The sequence below is a fragment of the Dendrobates tinctorius genome, unplaced genomic scaffold (assembly GCF_039654945.1).
Source record: "Dendrobates tinctorius isolate UK_male_01 unplaced genomic scaffold, ASM3965494v1 ptg000011l, whole genome shotgun sequence".
In the NCBI taxonomy this organism is placed as follows: Eukaryota; Metazoa; Chordata; class Amphibia; order Anura; family Dendrobatidae; genus Dendrobates; species Dendrobates tinctorius.
In genome coordinates this window covers 7362080-7379127 of record NW_027361679.1, presented here as the reverse complement: position 1 = coordinate 7379127, position 17048 = coordinate 7362080, and the positions used below count along the sequence as shown (strand labels likewise).

General features: G+C 47.3%; 1 protein-coding gene across 1 annotated transcript in view; it reads right to left on the bottom strand.

Annotated features, from left to right (window-relative positions):
* Positions 1-11076, bottom strand: part of DAPP1 (dual adaptor of phosphotyrosine and 3-phosphoinositides 1) — a 169274-nt gene extending 158198 nt beyond the window's left edge. Inside the window, exon 1 of the mRNA XM_073589688.1 lies at positions 10952-11076. The gene's annotated coding sequence lies outside the window, so the exon portion shown is untranslated. The remainder of the gene's footprint in view (positions 1-10951) is intronic.
* Between the last annotated feature and the right edge of the window lie 5972 nt (positions 11077-17048).

Here is a 17048-nt window from a genome sequence, read left to right as displayed (position 1 = left end):
AGGGTAAGCTGTGTCAGAGGAACATCAACTCGCGCACATGCAAACTCTTCTGGCAGGTGGTAGTCCCGAAGCGAGATGTGCCAATGGTCTTGGAGGAGTACCACGATGGAGCAGGACACTTTGGGTGGAAGAAGTTAGAGGTCCTACTTCGTGAAAGATTCTACTGTGTTGGCATGAGGAAAGCCATTGAGAAGAGGTGCCGAGAATGTGGTCCATGCAACCTACGCAGGAAAGACCGTAGCAGCCAACGAGCCCCATTACAGCCAATCACCACAAAGCAGCTGCTTGAACTGATAGCTTTGGATCATGTGAAATTGACTCTGAGTAGAACTGGCTACGCGCTGACCATCGTTGACCATTACTCAAGGTTCTGAATAGTCTTACCTGTCAAAGACCAAACAGCGAAGATGGCAGCCAAAGCGTTTCAAGAATACTTTTGGCGACAGCACGGTTACCCTGAACAAGTGCTCACCGACAAAGGCCCAGCCTTTGAGGCAGAAGTGTTCCAGGAATTCTGTAACCTGTACGGCTGCAAGTAAATCAGGACGACGTCGTACCAACCACAGACAAATGGCATATGCGAGAAGATGAACCAGGTGGTAACTGACCTATAGAAGACCTTGTCCCTGGAAAAGCGAAATCTATTACCAGAGAAGTTGCCAGATCTAGTAAATCTATACACTCATATCCCGGTAAACTCCACCAACTGCACTCTGGCCTACCTGATGAGGGCATGACCTGGCAAGTTACCCATTGATTTGGACATGGGAGTTTTAACACCTGAGATGACAGCACCAGATGCAGACTGGTATACAAAGTGGCAGCAACAATACTGCAAGGTGCAAGAATGTGTAGAGAAAAGTTTGTCCCAAGCCAGGCAGAGGCAGGAAAAGAGCTACAACTAACAAGCTCCGGCTACTCCTTTAGTACCGGGAGAACAGGTCCTCAAAAGAAAGAGAAGGATGCACAAATTGGATGATCAGTGGGAGGCTGAACCATACACCGTCATGCCTTCAAACTTTGATAATACCAAGGTATGCCTTGTCAGTAAAGATGGAGGAGCAACCTCAGCAGCCGTGTCAAGGGATCATCTGAAGGTATGCCCTGACCAATTGAGAAACAAAGAGGAAGACCAAGCTGTCCCGAAACTCATAGAATAGGTGGAAGAGAAGATCCCAACCATTCTTGGAGACTTTCCCCAGTCTTGGACACAGGTGAATCAAGCCATCACAGTACCTGTCCTGATCTTTCCCCAGCCTACTGCACCTGAAGCAACAGAGACTCTAGACCCGTCTGCTCTAGTAGCAGATGCCACATCTGCAGTGGAACGTGAAAATCTGCCCCCTTCTAACGGTGAATCTGTCAGACCCATGGTGATTTTAAGAAGTCACAGATGATTGCCTAGTTTACCAGTAGGATGCAGGCCTACCAGTAGCACACAGTAGGTCCACAACAGCAATAGCAACCACACTAGATCAGGCAGGTCATTACAAGTGGTCAGGTCCCAGCCCGGTATAAGGACTAAAATGTAAATAAGTTAATATTTGTGACGCTTCAGTGATTTGGCAGCGTCCGAGAGTGGACCCACTGGGTCGCGGAACTGAGGCCCCCGTGGCGAGCACGCCAGATGGAACCGACCCCTATACAGGGACCGTTAGGGCCAGACCCGCGGGGGTCAGACACCGCGACAGCTGGAACCATGACACTCCCCTGGAAGAAGGCAATCCTCGCCGAAACATATGTAGGGAAGCCTAGGTCGCCATAGCACTTTGTAGCTATTGTCCTTGCCACAGCCTAATTGCACTTTATTTGCACTTCGTTTGTTTATTTGCACACTCCCTCAAAGGAGCTGTTGTTATCACATTGTGGACGTTATTCTTTTATTGTTATATTGTAGGTATTAACTTTTTCACAGCTTATTTGCATTTCAATTGCAGTGTGTTCACATGGTTACACATCTCCTTAAAGGAGCAGTTGGTAGCACATTGTGCACACCACTTTTTTCATTGCATATTTTGCACAGTTGCTCATATTACACAATTGTTGATTGTATTGCGCATTTCTGCTAACTTATGCACCTTACTTATAGTATAAGGGATTTATATATATATATATATATATATATATATATATATATATATATATACACAATTGTTGATATTTTTATGTATATTCACTTTCATTATTTTTCTGTGTTACCATCAGGCTGTGTATTATTGTGCTTTTTACTAATTATGGCGCCATCTTGTGGCTAAATTTTAATTTTCATTGTGAGGACTAATATTTTAACATTTTATTATCTGAATTTACATGTAATAATAAATATATATATATATATATATATATATATATATTTATACCTTTTGTATTTTCATTCATTTATTCATCTCCTCTTTCATATGATCAAGTTTTCCTGAATGTACTCTGCCATGGCCGAGGTCTCTGCTGGCGACAGTAGATACAGTTGTGGCCAAAAGTATTGACACCCCTGCAATTCTGTCAGATAATACTCAGTTTCTTCCTGAAAATGATTGCAATCACAAATTCTTTGGTATTATTATCTTCATTTAATTTGTCTTAAATGAAAAAACACAAAAGAGAATGAAGCAGAAAGCAAAACATTGATCATTTCACACAAAACTCCAAAAATGGGCCAGACAAAAGTATTGGCACCCTCAGCCTAATACTTGGTTGCACAACCTTTAGCCAAAATAACTGCGACCAACCGCTTCCGGTAACCATCAATGAGTTTCTTACAATGCTCTGCTGGAATTTTAGACCATTCTTCTTTGGCAAACTGCTCCAGGTCCCTGATATTTGAAGGGTGCCTTCTCCAAACTGCCATTTTTAGATCTCTCCACAGGTGTTCTATGGGATTCAGGTCTGGACTCATTGCTGGCCACCTTAGAAGTCTCCAGTGCTTTCTCTCAAACCATTTTCTAGTGCTTTTTGAAGTGTGTTTTGGGTCATTGTCCTGCTGGAAGACCCATGACCTCTGAGGGAGACCCAGCTTTCTCACACTGGGCCCTACATTATGCTGCAAAATTTGTTGGTAGTCTTCTGACTTCATAATGCCATGCACACGGTCAAGTAGTCCAGTGTCAGAGGCAGCAAAGCAACCCCAAAACATTGGGGAACCTCCGCCATGTTTGACTGTAGGGACCATGTTCTTTTCTTTGAATGCCTCTTTTTTTCTCCTGTAAACTCTATGTTGATGCCTTTGCCCAAAAAGCTCTACTTTTGTCTCATCTGACCAGAGAACATTCTTCCAAAACGTTTTAGACTTTTTCAGGTAAGTTTTGGCAAACTCCAGCCTGGCTTTTTTATGTCTCGGGGTAAGAAGTGGGGTCTTCCTGGGTCTCCTACCATACAGTCCCTTTTTCATTTAGATGCCGATGGATAGTATGGGTTGACAATGTTGTACCCTCGGACTGCAGGGCAGCTTGAACTTGTTTGGATGTTAGTCGAGGTTCTTTATCCAACATCTGCATAATCTTGCGTTGAAATCTCTTGTCAATTTTTCTTTTCCGTCCACATCTAGGGAGGTTAGCCACAATGCCATGGGCTTTAAACTTCTTGATGACACTGCGCACGGTAGACACAGGAACATTCAGGTCTTTGGAGATGGACTTGTAGCCTTGAGATTGCTCATGCTTCCTCACAATTTGGCTTCTCAAGACCTAAGACAGTTCTTTGGTCTTCTTTCTTTTCTCCATGGTCAATGTGGTACACACAAGGACACAGGACAGAGGTTGAGTCAACTTTAATCCATGTCAACTGGCTGCAAGTGTGATTTATTTATTGCCAACACCTGTTAGGTGCCACAGGTAAGTTACAGGTGCTGTTAATTACACAAATTAGAGAAGCATCACATGATTTTTCGAACAGTGCCAATACTTTTGTCCACCCTCTTTTTTATGTTTGGTGTGGAATTATATCCAATTTGGCTTTAGGACAATTCTTTTTGTGTTTTTTCATTTAAGACAAATTAAATGAAGATAATAATACCAAAGAATTTGTGTTTGCAATCATTTTCAGGAAGAAACTGAGTATTATCTGACAGAATTGCAGGGGTGTCAATACTTTTGGCCACAACTGTACGTTCTCCCCCTGGGAGGGGTGACTCCCGGAATCAAATCGATGGGGCAGTCATAGAAGCGGTGCAGCATCAGGGAATCCGCCTCCTTCTTACTGAAGACGTCGGCATATGCGTGATATGGTGCGGGAAGTCCCGGAAGATCGGCTGGCTCCTGTAGCGGACAGGGACGGACCACCGACAACAGACAGCGTTCATGGCAGATATGACCCCAGAGCAGAATCTCCCCAGAGTGCCAGTCAAGAACCGGCTCATGCAACCTAAACCAGGGTAATCCAAGGAGAACGGCGTGGGACAAATTAGGCAGGACATAAAAAGCTATCTTCTCCAGGTGAAGAGCTCCAACTTGTAGCTCCACTTCGGCAGTAACCATGGTGATGAGCTCCGGAAGTGGTCTGCCATCCACAGAGGCAATAGCACGCGGGTTTTGTAAGGTAACCACCGGAATCTGGAATTTGTCAACTTCTATCCGAATGAAATTACCAGCCGCACCCGAGTCCACATACGCCTCCACAGATCTACGCTCCCGACCTAGAATAATTAAAGCTAAAATGGTAAGGGACAGAGAGGAATTAGGGTCACCTAGGGAGGCCTCTCTTACCTGGCCTAGGTGGAGGTGTTTCCCGGTCTCACAGGACAGGTCCGCAGAAAATGGTTGGCTTCCCCGCAATACAGACAAAGACCTTCCGTCATTCTCTCTCTGCGCCGTTGCTCAGACAATCTTAAATGGTCTATCTGTATGGGCTCGGGGGCGGTACAAGCAGAGGGTGCGGAGGAATGTGGAATGAGAGCTTGATACAGCCTAAAGGGTCTCTTCTCCCTAGCTGATTCATGAGGACGGTCGAGAAACCGGAGATCTATACGGGTGGTCAGGGATATGAGATCCTCCAGGGTGGTGGGGGTATCCCGTCCGGCAAGCTCCTCCTTTATTTTGCCAGAAAGACCTCTCCAGAAGGCTCCAACCAGGGCCTCATTATTCCACCCAAGTTCCAAAGGCAATGTCCGGAAGTGGATGGAATATTGTCCCACGGTAAGGGAACCCTGACGGAGGTTAAAAAGAGCCTCAGTAGTAGAAGCCAACCGTCCAGGCTCGTGAAATACTTTGCGGAACATATCAAGAAAATTCTGGAAACCACAGGATCATCCCTTTCCCACAAAGGATTCACCCAGGCCAAAGCCTCCCCCTCAAGGTGTGACACTATAAACGCCACTTTGGCTCGATCTGAGGTGTATTGCTGGGGTAGAAGCTCAAAGTGGAGTCTGCACTGGTTCAAGAAACCCCAGAATAGCTTGGGATCCCCGGTATACCTGGGGGCTTTCCCAGGCGAGGGGGCGGGTGAGATACTGGATCCCGGGGTTGGATAGAGGTGGCCGCAGAGGACTGTAGGGAAACTAGTCGATCATCGACAGACGCCATGTAACTTAAGATGTGGGACTGGGCATCGCGCTGCTGCGCAAGCTTCTGCTGGTTTCCACACTTCTGAGCTCCTGCTGGAGGCCAACTAACAGGGGAGCGTTCGAAGGGTGGAAAGCCGGGTGTCCATGGACTTCATGAAGGATATTATCCGGGTCTGGTTTTCCAGTAAGAAAAGCAATGCCTTTTGCGTAGCGGCCGTGGCTCCAGCGGGGTCCATGGCCTGATTATACTGTGACACTTCAGGGATTTGGCAGCTTCCGAGAGTGGACCCTCTGGGTCGCGGAACTGAGGCCCCCGGGGCGAGCGCGCCAGGTGGAACCGACCCCTATACAGGGACTGTTAGGGGCAGGCCCGCGGGGGTCAGACACCGCGACAACTGGAACCAAGAGGGGCGGCTTGAAGGACCGGAGTGGCCACAGGCAGGACCGGGATGCCGGACAGGAACCATGGTACGGGACTCCATGCGGTGAGCGCGGGGGGAGGCACGGAGCGGTTTAGCACCAGGAACAACTACGACGACAGACAGACAGTAGGCAGGAGAACTGGACAGGGAGCGGTACAGACACTGAAGAACGGTATTGAGACGGAGACCAGAGGGGACATAGGCTGCGGAACAAGGACCAGGCAGGACGAAAAACAGGTAGGGAGGCAGGAGGTAGCACGCAGTGGCAGAGACAAACAAGGCTGGGACAGGGGAACCACGAGACAGAGGGAGAGACTATAGACTAGCTATAAATGGCCAGATCAGTGCAGGGAAGGCACACGATAATCAGGTGTCCTCCCCTTATGGGAGACGCCTGATATATCCCCTGCTGACAGGTGATTGGCTGGCCGAGATCCGGCAGCCGCCCCCCTGCATGGTTAAGCAATCCGACGGGCACGCGCCCGCGACCTGAGGCGCATGTGCGGGCCTGCAGCAGCCCGAGAGGAAGAAGGAGGAGGGAGCGTGTGTGAGCTGGGAGGAGCGCGGCAGGCTGGGTAAGGAGATGCAGCGGCGGGACCCGGTGCTGGTGGGACGGCGGCGGGCATGGCCGCCGACGTTACAATAATGTGCATAATTGCAACTGTTAAGCATGAGAGCCTACAGACACTTACTGTATGAACTTTTAAATATTCGTAATAACCTGTTGAAGGACAATTGGGACACAGGACTGTGTGGCCAGGACCTTACTTGTAATTAGTTACCCTGACTTGGCCTTGAAAATAAGCCGCCGGCGTGGCCGAAAAACCAGGCCCACCTACAAAATACCCTGTAGCCACACCCATGGACAACATACAAAGTGGGCTAAGTCAGTTCCCTCCATCCAAACTCCAGGTACTCGGATAAAGACAATTCCTGGACTGTAGCATAAGGACTAGGTGCTTCAGTAACTGTGTTATTGTTTTTCTTTCTGAGTTTTGGCAATTGTTTATATTTTTATGGCTTAGTAGATTTTAATTTATTGTTGTTAACTGTTCTTGTTATGTTTTCGTCAGTCTGGGAGTACTGAATTTCACTAGGGGGGAATGTGGCACCCCAGGAGTCCGGTTGCCACAGTGGCATTCCCTCCCTCACAGGGGGTGATGTCATACTTGGAAGCAAGGAGGGTTCCCCTTGCCAGGTAACAATAGCATCCAACACTTTTCCTGACTTCAGACCAGAAGGGGGAGCTCTAATACCTGGTTTCAGGAGAGCTTCCCTATAAGTTCTGGCCTGGAGGTGGGGTTAGTCAGTCTGTGAGAGAGTGAGAGAAGGAGGATGGAAGAGAAAGAGAACCTGGGGATTGGAGCTGTTACCAAGCTCACCCCAGAGCTGAGTGCTAGAAACCGGACGCCAGAGTCCGTGACTGCGTGGGTACAGAAGTCCCAGAAGCTAAATTCGGAGGGCAGGGATCTGCAGGTCTCCTAGTCCCATCAACCACCCGTCGGCACAGCAGCACCCTAGAGCCTGGAGCCGCCACGAAGGTGCGACACCTGTAGTAGACTCAAGCTGCCTGCCATGTGGGCAAGGACTTAAGGACAAGGAATAACAGGGGCCCAAGCATAGCTTTAGGCAGCCAGGCCCTCTAAATAACTCAACACACAGCTATTAATGTCTAAACCGCTGGCAACAAAAGTGCACACCTAAGGGCCCCGTCACACATAGCGACTCACCAGCGATCCCGACAATGATATCAACGTGTCAGGATCGCTGGTGAGTTGCTACATGATCACTGGTGAGCCGTCAAACAGACAGCTTCACCAGCGATCAGCATCGGCGACGCCGAGCGCGTGGCGTCGCTGTGTACATTAGTTACCAGTGCGCTGATGCAGGGAGCTGGTAACTAAGGTACACATCGGGTTTCTAAGGGACGTGCGTGACACTGTGGATCACCAGCTCCTCCTCACTATGCTCCGCTCTATAGGCCTCAAGGACACAGCCCTCTCCTGGTTCTCCTCCTACCTCTCTGACCGCTCCTTCACTGTATCTTTTTCTGGCTCCTCTTCCTCTTCTCGTCCCCTTACTATCGGGGTCCCGCAGGGCTCAGTCCTAGGCCCCCTCCTCTTCTCTTTATACACTGCCCCTATTGGACAAACAATCAGCAGATTTAGGTTCCAGTATCATCTCTATGCTGATGACACCCAATTATACACTTCTTCCCCTGACATCACCCCTACCCTAATTCAAAATACCAAGGATTGTCTGTCTGCTGTCTCTAGCATCATGTCCTCCCTCTATCTGAAACTAAATCTCTCTAAAACTGAACTTCTTGTGTTTCTCCCCTCTACTAACCTCACTCTACCTAACATCGAAATAACCCTGGAGGGTTCAACCATAACTCCCAAGCAGCATGCCCGCTGTCTTGGGGTCATATTCGACACTGAACTTTCCTTTACTCCGTACATCCGATCACTCAGTCGCTCTTGTCACCTGCATCTTAAAAACATCTCCAGAATCCGACCTTTTCTCACCTTTGAAACTGCTAAGACTCTTACTGTCGCTCTTATTCATTCTCGTCTGGACTACTGCAACTCTCTTCTGATCGGTCTCCCTCTTACCAAACTTTCTCCTCTCCAATCCATCTTGAATGCGGCAGCCAGGGTCATATTTCTGTCCAGCCGCTTCACCGATGCCTCCATCTTGTGCCAGTCATTACACTGGCTACCTATTCGCTACAGGGTCCAGTATAAACTCATCTCTCTCACCCACAAAGCTCTCCACTGTTCTGCACCGCCTTATATCTCCTCTCTCATCTCTGTCTATCGCCCTACACGTGCCCTCCGTTCTACAAATAACCTAAGACTAACATCCCTCGTAATCCGAACCTCGCACCTCCGTCTCCAAGACCGGATCATGCAGCTTTATATGAAAATCCCTATTATAATTGCCAGACCTGAATTAACAAGCATTTCTCACCTACTGTGTCCCCCCATTTCCTTGTAGATTGTAAGCTTGCGAGCAGGGACCTCACTCCTAATGTCACTGTTTGAATTGTCTTAACTTGTACTGAATTTATTGTCTGTACATGTCCCCGCTTAATTGTAAAGTGCTGCGGAATATGTTGGTGCTATATAAATAAAAATTATTATTATTATTATTATTATTATTACGGTGACCAGAAAAATGCCCACAGGAAAAATGCCCGCAGAAAAATTGCCCACAGAAAAATTGCCCACAGGAAAACTGCCCACACGGAAAACTGCCCACACGGAAAACTGCCCACATGGAAAATTGCCCACACGGAAAATTGCCCACACAGAAAATTGCCAATTGCATCATCACAAAGTTTCAGATCTTTGATATTTGAGGTGCAAGATGAGGATGTTCACATGATATGTGAAAAATGCCCACAGAAAATTGCCCACAGACATGAATACCCACAGGAAAACAGTAGCGAGTTATAGGTAAGATGCTCTGCAGGACAGAGAGTAGCATAGATCTATAGGTTAAATGCTCTGCAGGACAGGGGGATAGTATGCAAGTATACGTGAGATGCTCTGCAGGGCAGATGAATAATCTAGAATTATAGGTGAGATGCTCTGCAGGACAGAAGAATAATCTAGAATTATAGGTTAAATGCTCTGCAGGACGGGGGATAGTATACAGGTATAGGTGAAATGCTCTGCAGGGCAGAAGAATAATCTAGAATTATAGGTGAGATGCTCTGCAGACAAGGGAATAGTATAGAATTATAGGTTACATGCTCTGCAGGACAGGGGGATAGTATACAGGTATAGGTGAGATACTCTGCAGGGCAGAAGAATAATATAGAATTCTAGGTGAGATGCTCTGCAGCACTGAAGCACATTTGCTTCTGTTTTTTGAGGGCAGGAGTCATGATAAGGTTCTGTTGATTCTTGAACTACGTTGTCATCTTTTGTTTTGAGAATTGAATGGCACTTTGAGGAGCGATGCAGTCGGCATTTCCAAGTCACCACTGCATTGATAGTATGAAATGCAAGATATTCAAACCCCAAGTAAATCATAACTTTGTTGTTCCTCTGGCTAGAATACTTTAGATCAGGGGTCTCAAACTCGGCAGAGTAAATCTGCCGCACATAAAAAAAAAAAATTAAGCTGGCGGGTCGCATTCCTTTCAAACTTAATCCAGTCACAATTGATAGCGGTATCTAAGGGATTAAACGGCCGTGATCAGTGCTAATACTGATCGTGGCCGTTCAAATAGGTTGTCAGCTGCGATGTACAGCTTACCTCAGCGGATGATAGTGTCGGCTCTGCATGTGAGCCAGCGCTATCATCTCGCTGTACACCCACAGTCACCTGTAAAATCCAGCAATGGGGGAAAGTCTCGCATCCGCTCTCTGCGCGCTGGCGCAATGTCATTACACAGCGCCAGAGGGATGTCATCACGCAGGGCCACAGCCACTACGAGCGGCACACTCCTCCTCTCTTCTAGCGTGAGCAGTGGCGTAACTACAAAGTTATGGGCCCTGGTGCGAAGTTTCAAATGGGCCCCCCATGCCAAAATACATGCACATCTCCGCTAAGCACACCTCATACACGCACATCTCCACTCCGCACACCTCGTACACACGTGGCTCCGCTCCCTACACCTCGTACGCATGCGGCTCCGCTCTGTACACCTCGTACGGACACTGCTCCGCTCTGTACACCTCGTACACACTCGTCTCCGCTCCGTACACCTCGTACATACGCATATGCGGCTCTGCTCCCTACACCTCGTACACACGCGTCTCTGCTCCATACTCCTCGTACACACACGGCTCTGCTCCGTACACCTCATATACATGCGGCTCCGCTCGGTACACCTCGTACACACATGCGGCTCCACTCCGTACACCTCGTACACACACGGATCCGCTCCGTACACCTTGTACACATACGGCTCCACTCTGTACACCTCGTATACACACGGCTCTGCTCCGTACACCTTGTACACACACAGCACTACTACATCCACCCTGTAAACCCCTCCTGCCCCCCCACATAAACTTACCCGCATCCAGCACCATGGCAACCAGCACAGACACAGACAGCAGCGTCCTGCACACACTGAGGCCCTTGATCAGGTGACCCCTGACTCCTCCCCCTCCTGTGACCTCATCACAGGTCCTGTGCACACAGAGCAGCCATAGCATGCTCCTGAATGCGTGCCTTCCCCCTTCTACCTGCCTCAGGGAGTGAGACATGTGGTGCACCGCGGGCCGCATATGACTGCCTCAGGGGCCGCATGCGGGCCGCGTGTTTGAGACCTCTGCTTTAGATGAACTCAAAATACACTTTTATTGAAAAGAAATTAAAAAATATGGGGATAGAGCTATTAAAGTACATGCTTTAACTAACCAAAACACAATTGGCTGGAACAGCAGGAAAGCCATTGTTCACTGGGGTCGTACCAAAAGGAATGACCCGATTGCCAATTTGAAACAATGGGGGTGGGGATGCGCTGGAAGGAACATGTGAAATAATGTCAACAAGGAAAGCCCGGTGACTTCCATGGGCTCCATTGAAATACAATACAGCACAACACAAGCAGCAAAGGAAATGGATTTCACCACAGGTTTCTGGGCCCAGCTTACTTCGGGTTCTGCAGGTTCGGGTCACATATACCTGGTCCCAGAGTGCAGATTCTGTTCTTACGAGCTGTCAGTCCACTGTGCTAAAAATAATTCCACTCTCAGTGTGGTGTGTATGAGCCTAGAGACCCTTATTCAAATCCATTCTGCATTTTCTTTCATCCTATGCCTGCCTACACCTGCAGTTTATGTGTATGATACATAACTACGTAGGATCTGTTCATTCTTACTCTTGGTAGTCATAAGTGGACAGGGAAAGAAGTGCAGGCGCCAGATTCACTGCCACCGAAATCAATGGGAGAGCAGCGCTGCTCTACCACTTCCAGCTCCCCTGTTGGTCAGTGACATCACTATGGAGACACATGGGTCAGTGGGTGCTCTTGTCTGCTGACCTGGTTGTCTTTCGAGAGCGCGCAAAAACCAGGGTTCATCCCACTGAACGCCCGCACTCGATCCCCACGGGTAGAACACCACTCAGACAACACAGGGTGCAGGGAACACACATTGGTAAGACTATTGGTTCACCTACAGAAAAAAACACAGAGGTGCAACGCCTGTGGTCGCAGCGATGAAGGCCATGAGCAGGCACGGGGGTACAGATGCCTGCTTCTGCTGGATCTCCATCCTCACTGAAGACGCAGATCCAGATGACATGTGTGGTGCCCCCAGGAGCATGGTCGCCACAGTGGCATTGCCTTCCTCCAGGGAGGGTGATGTCAGGCTTGGAAGCAATGAAGGGTCTCTCTAGCAGTTAACCATGTCATGCAACAATGTTCCCACTCCAGGCCAGCAGAGGGAGCTCTGAACCTATACTAAGGGGAAGAGTTTCTCTCTGGGGGCCAGGAGGGGAAATTAATCAGTTAGTGTGAGGAGGGCAACGAGTATAGATGTGTGGAGAGAAGCTGGAGGTTGAGCTGAGGATAGAGAGCTCCCTCCCAGTGATAGCGCATGATCTGGAGCCTGGTCTCCACGGTTGTATGGATACTGAAGGTCCTGCAACAGAAACCAGAGGAATAGGAAGCTGTAAATGCTCTATTCCCACCTAAGACTCGGAGGCACAACAGCGACGGGTGAGCCAAGAGAAATAGAGGGCTACAGCTGTCTGCCATACGAGGTAGATCCAAAAGGGAAGAAGGAGGAACTTCAGTGTAACACAGTACTGCATGTACCTCAAGTAAGCGCTAGAGAGGAGACTACACAACCCATCTGAGAGATTCGTAAGTTGCTTCCAGGCTAATTATCTCCTGTGCCATCTGTAATCTGGACCCTGGACTGCACTTACAAAGTAAAGGTAAAGAAACCACACTCTGCTGTGTCCTTGCCTTCTTCCTGCAACTTCTTCAACACTGCTACATCTCTGTGCCAGACACTGCACCCTCTTCCTCAACACCTATCCTCTTCATCTACTCTGCCCTGGGACTACAGCCCTGCCTGTGGAGGGCTATAACATCACTGCTGCACCCCACCATCTGTCCCAGAGGATCTGTCTGCAGCGTCGGCTTAACACCTCCTTTGCCGAACACCACAGGTGGTGTCACGAATCACTCATAAACTTTATTTCATCACTCAAAGCCCTTTTCACATGGGCGCCCAGGGCCACGGACCGAGTCACCGCTGCTGTGACACCTCCCTCTGAGAGACCGGCCTGGTACCGAGTACCCCACAGCCCAGGGAGGGCGACCCATTTGCATGGTGTTGCAGAGACCCGTCGGGCCCCTGCACTGTGGTACATGCTGCACTGCAACACATGCAGTGGCTGTGAGCTGATGTCGGAGGTGCAGCTACAGGGAGCGGCGCATGACAATTGTGCACACTCCGATGTCAGCTGCTGGGCTGTGCGGTGGATACCAAAGGCAATGGGCGACATGGGAGCAGAGGAAAGGTGAGTAGAATGTTTTTGTTTTTAATTATGCATTAGGGGCAGAATGTGGACACATACACTAGGATTGGGGACCATGTAAACCAGGATGGGGACATATATACCAGGAAGTGGGCATATATACCAGGATGGAGACAATTTGGACCATACATACCAGGATGGGGACCATATATACCAGCATTGGGACATATACTGTATACCAGGATGCGGACATATTCACCAGGATGATGGGCATATATACCAGGATGGGGGACATTTTACTACACAATGAAGGGCAATTCATACAGTAAGTATTTATAGAATTTAGAACACTACAGTGGCCCATACGTCTGACCAACGTGTGTGTGTGTGTGGGGGGGCAGGTCAAAATTTGGCACTGGGGCCCATCGGACTCCAGTTACACTACTGCAAAAACATACATTCTCAGTAAGTACACAAGGTGGTACAAGTGGCAGAATTTCACCTTTCTGCTGTGCCGTCTGGGCTTCCAGGAACAACTATCTCTGCCAGCAGCTCCCTGCTTTTGGTGGGCTCCCACTGAGATGATAATGAATTAGATTTGACCTGCAGTCCCATGTAACTCCACAGATAATACAGTGACACTTTTGTGAGTACTGATAGCAGTGATAGCTCCTCTGGATCACACTGCTGCTGGTTCTGCATGTGCTGCTGTTTTGGGCTGGTGGGAGGAGTAAAGCAGACTCTATCTATTGCTGATAATGACAGACTGCTACAAACACAGATCTTCATTTTTGCAGTTTTGCACTAGATCAACTGTAAATCACAAGTTAATCACATATCATGTGAACATTCTCACCTTGCACATCAAAAATCATAGATCTTAAATTTTGTGATGCTGCAATTGGCAATTTTCTGTGTGGGCAATTTTCCGTGTGGGCAATTTTCCGTGTGGGCAATTTTCCGTGTGGGCAATTTTCCGTGTGGGCAATTTTCCATGTGGGCAATTTTCCATGAGGGAAATTTTCTGTGTGGGCAATTTTCTGTGTGGGCAATTTTCCGAGTGGGCATTTTTCTATGTGGGCAATTTTCCTGTGGCCATTTTTCCTGTGGGCAATTTTCCTGTGGGCATTTTTCAGGGAACCCTAAGGTACACATCGGGTTTCTAAGCTCCGCCTGGTGCTTAGAAACCCTGCGTTTACCTTAGTTACCAGCTGATCGCTGGTCTCCCACCTGTCGCACGCAGCGATGCATGCTGGCCAGCGGGAGACCAGCGATCAAAGAAATTTCCAGCGCTTTCCAAGAGCGATCAGCGATACCGGCAGGGGGGCCAGTCGCTGATAGGTGTCACACACAGCGATCTTGCTGGTGAGATCGCTGTTGCATCACAAAACTTGTGACTCAGCAGCGATGTCGCTAGCGAGATCGCTATGTGTGACGGGGCCCTAAGTAAAAATGGCCAAATTTTGCCAATTGGCCACTTTCCCTCTCCTTTGTCAGTGACTGATTTGTCTTACAAAGTCTCAGGTGTGAATGGGTAGCAGGTGTGGTAAACTTGGTGTTATCTCACACTATCTCATACTGGTCACTACTAAATGTTCAACATGGCACCTCATGACAAACATCACCTTGAGGATCTGAAAAAAAAAAGAATTAGAAGATGGCCTAGGCTAAAGATACACAGGGAAACTTGCAAAGAGTTGGCTGAAGACAAGCAGAGTAAAGGATGTGACTTACTGGAACCATGTCCTCTGGTCTGATGAGACCAAGATAAACTTATTTGGCTCAGATGGTGTCATGCATGTGTGACAGAACCATGTGATGAGTACAAAGACAAGTGTGTGTTGTCTACAGTCAAGCATGGTGGTGGTAGTTTTACAATTTGGGGATGCATGAGAGCTGCCGGCTGTGGGGAGCTACATATCATTGAAGGAACAATGAATATGCCACCCATCAGAAACTGGCAGCAGGGCAGTATTCTAACATGATAATTAGAGTTGAGCGACTTTGGTCGGATCGGGTTTCGTGAAACCCGAATGAAACAAAATAAGTTTCAGATGAAACTCGTCCGACTAGAGCAAAACAAAGTCGGAGTTTCGTCCGAAACCCGACCCCAATGCAAGTCAATGGGAAATAAAAGTCGGACGAAACTCCGACTTTGTTTTGCTCTAGTCGGACGAGTTTCATCTGAAACTTATTTTGTTTCATTCGGGTTTCACGAAACCCGATCCGACCAAAGTCGCTCAACTCTAATGATAACACAGGTCAACGAAAAAAATTTTTTTTTCTGGTGTCCAAAATATTTTAATGAATTTGGGGTATTTTTGGGGTGCTGATTCTGAATATGTCATCAGTTTTGCCAGATTGGCTCAAGTTTTTGAGATTTTTGGTATCTTATTTATAGCACTTGTTGGTAAATGCGACGCATCATCTCATTAATTTCTTTGGATTAGTACTTGAACTGAGCAGTTCTCAATATAGTTTTGTGTTAATTAGTGTTCTAAAAGTTTGTTCATAGCTTGATTTTTGCACTAACTTTATGTTGTTGTCTGTTTTCCAGTGAAAAGCATGAACTCATCATGAAGAAGTTGTCTTAACGATCCAGACTCATTCTGTTACATTTGTGGTGAATATACACTGCCAAAACATAGAAGAAACATAACAGACTTCGTAAAAAAAGTGTATTTTGCCTATTTTGGGGTTATGCTTGGGGACCAAGACAAGTTTTGGGCACCACACATAGTGTGCAAAGCATGTATCGAATTATTACGAAAATGGAGCAAAGGACAAAGAAAAAGCTTCAAATTTGGTGTTCCAATGGTGTGGAGAGAGCCAAAAAATCATCATGATGACTGTTATTTCTGTGCAGTGCAAGTGCAAGGATTCAATAAGCATAAGAAACGAAAATGGGAGTAACATGGAATCTGCAAGAAGGCCTGTCCCTCATTGTGAAGATGTGCCTGTACCTGTGTTTACCATAAATAACAGTCATCATGATGATTTTTTGGCTCTCTCCACACCATTGGAACACCAAATTTGAAGCTTTTTCTTTGTCCTTTGCTCCATTTTCGTAATAATTCGATACATGCTTTGCACACTATGTGTGGTGCCCAAAACTTGTCTTGGTCCCCAAGCATAACCCCAAAATAGGCAAAATACACTTTTTTTACGAAGTCTGTTATGTTTCTTCTATGTTTTGGCAGTGTGTATTCACCACAAATGTAACAGAATGAGTCTGGATCGTTAAGACAACTTCTTCTTGATGAGTTCATGCTTTTCACTGGAAAACAGACAACAACATAAAGTTAGTGCAAAAATCAAGCTATGAACAAACTTTTAGAACACTAATTAACACAAAACTATATTGAGAACTGCTCAGTTCAAGTACTAATCCAAAGAAATTAATGAGATGATGCGTCGCATTTACCAACAAGTGCTATAAATAAGATACCAAAAATCTCAAAAACTTGAGCCAATCTGGCAAAACTGATGACATATTCAGAATCAGCACCCCAAAAATACCCTAAATTCGATGAAATATCTTTGGCACCAAAAATGCTGTTGACCAGTGTAATGATTCAAAATACACCTCCAAGATGGCCAGTGCTTTGTTAAAGAAACTGAGGGTAACAATGCTGGACAAGCCAAGCATGTCTCCAGACCTAAGCCCTATTGATCAG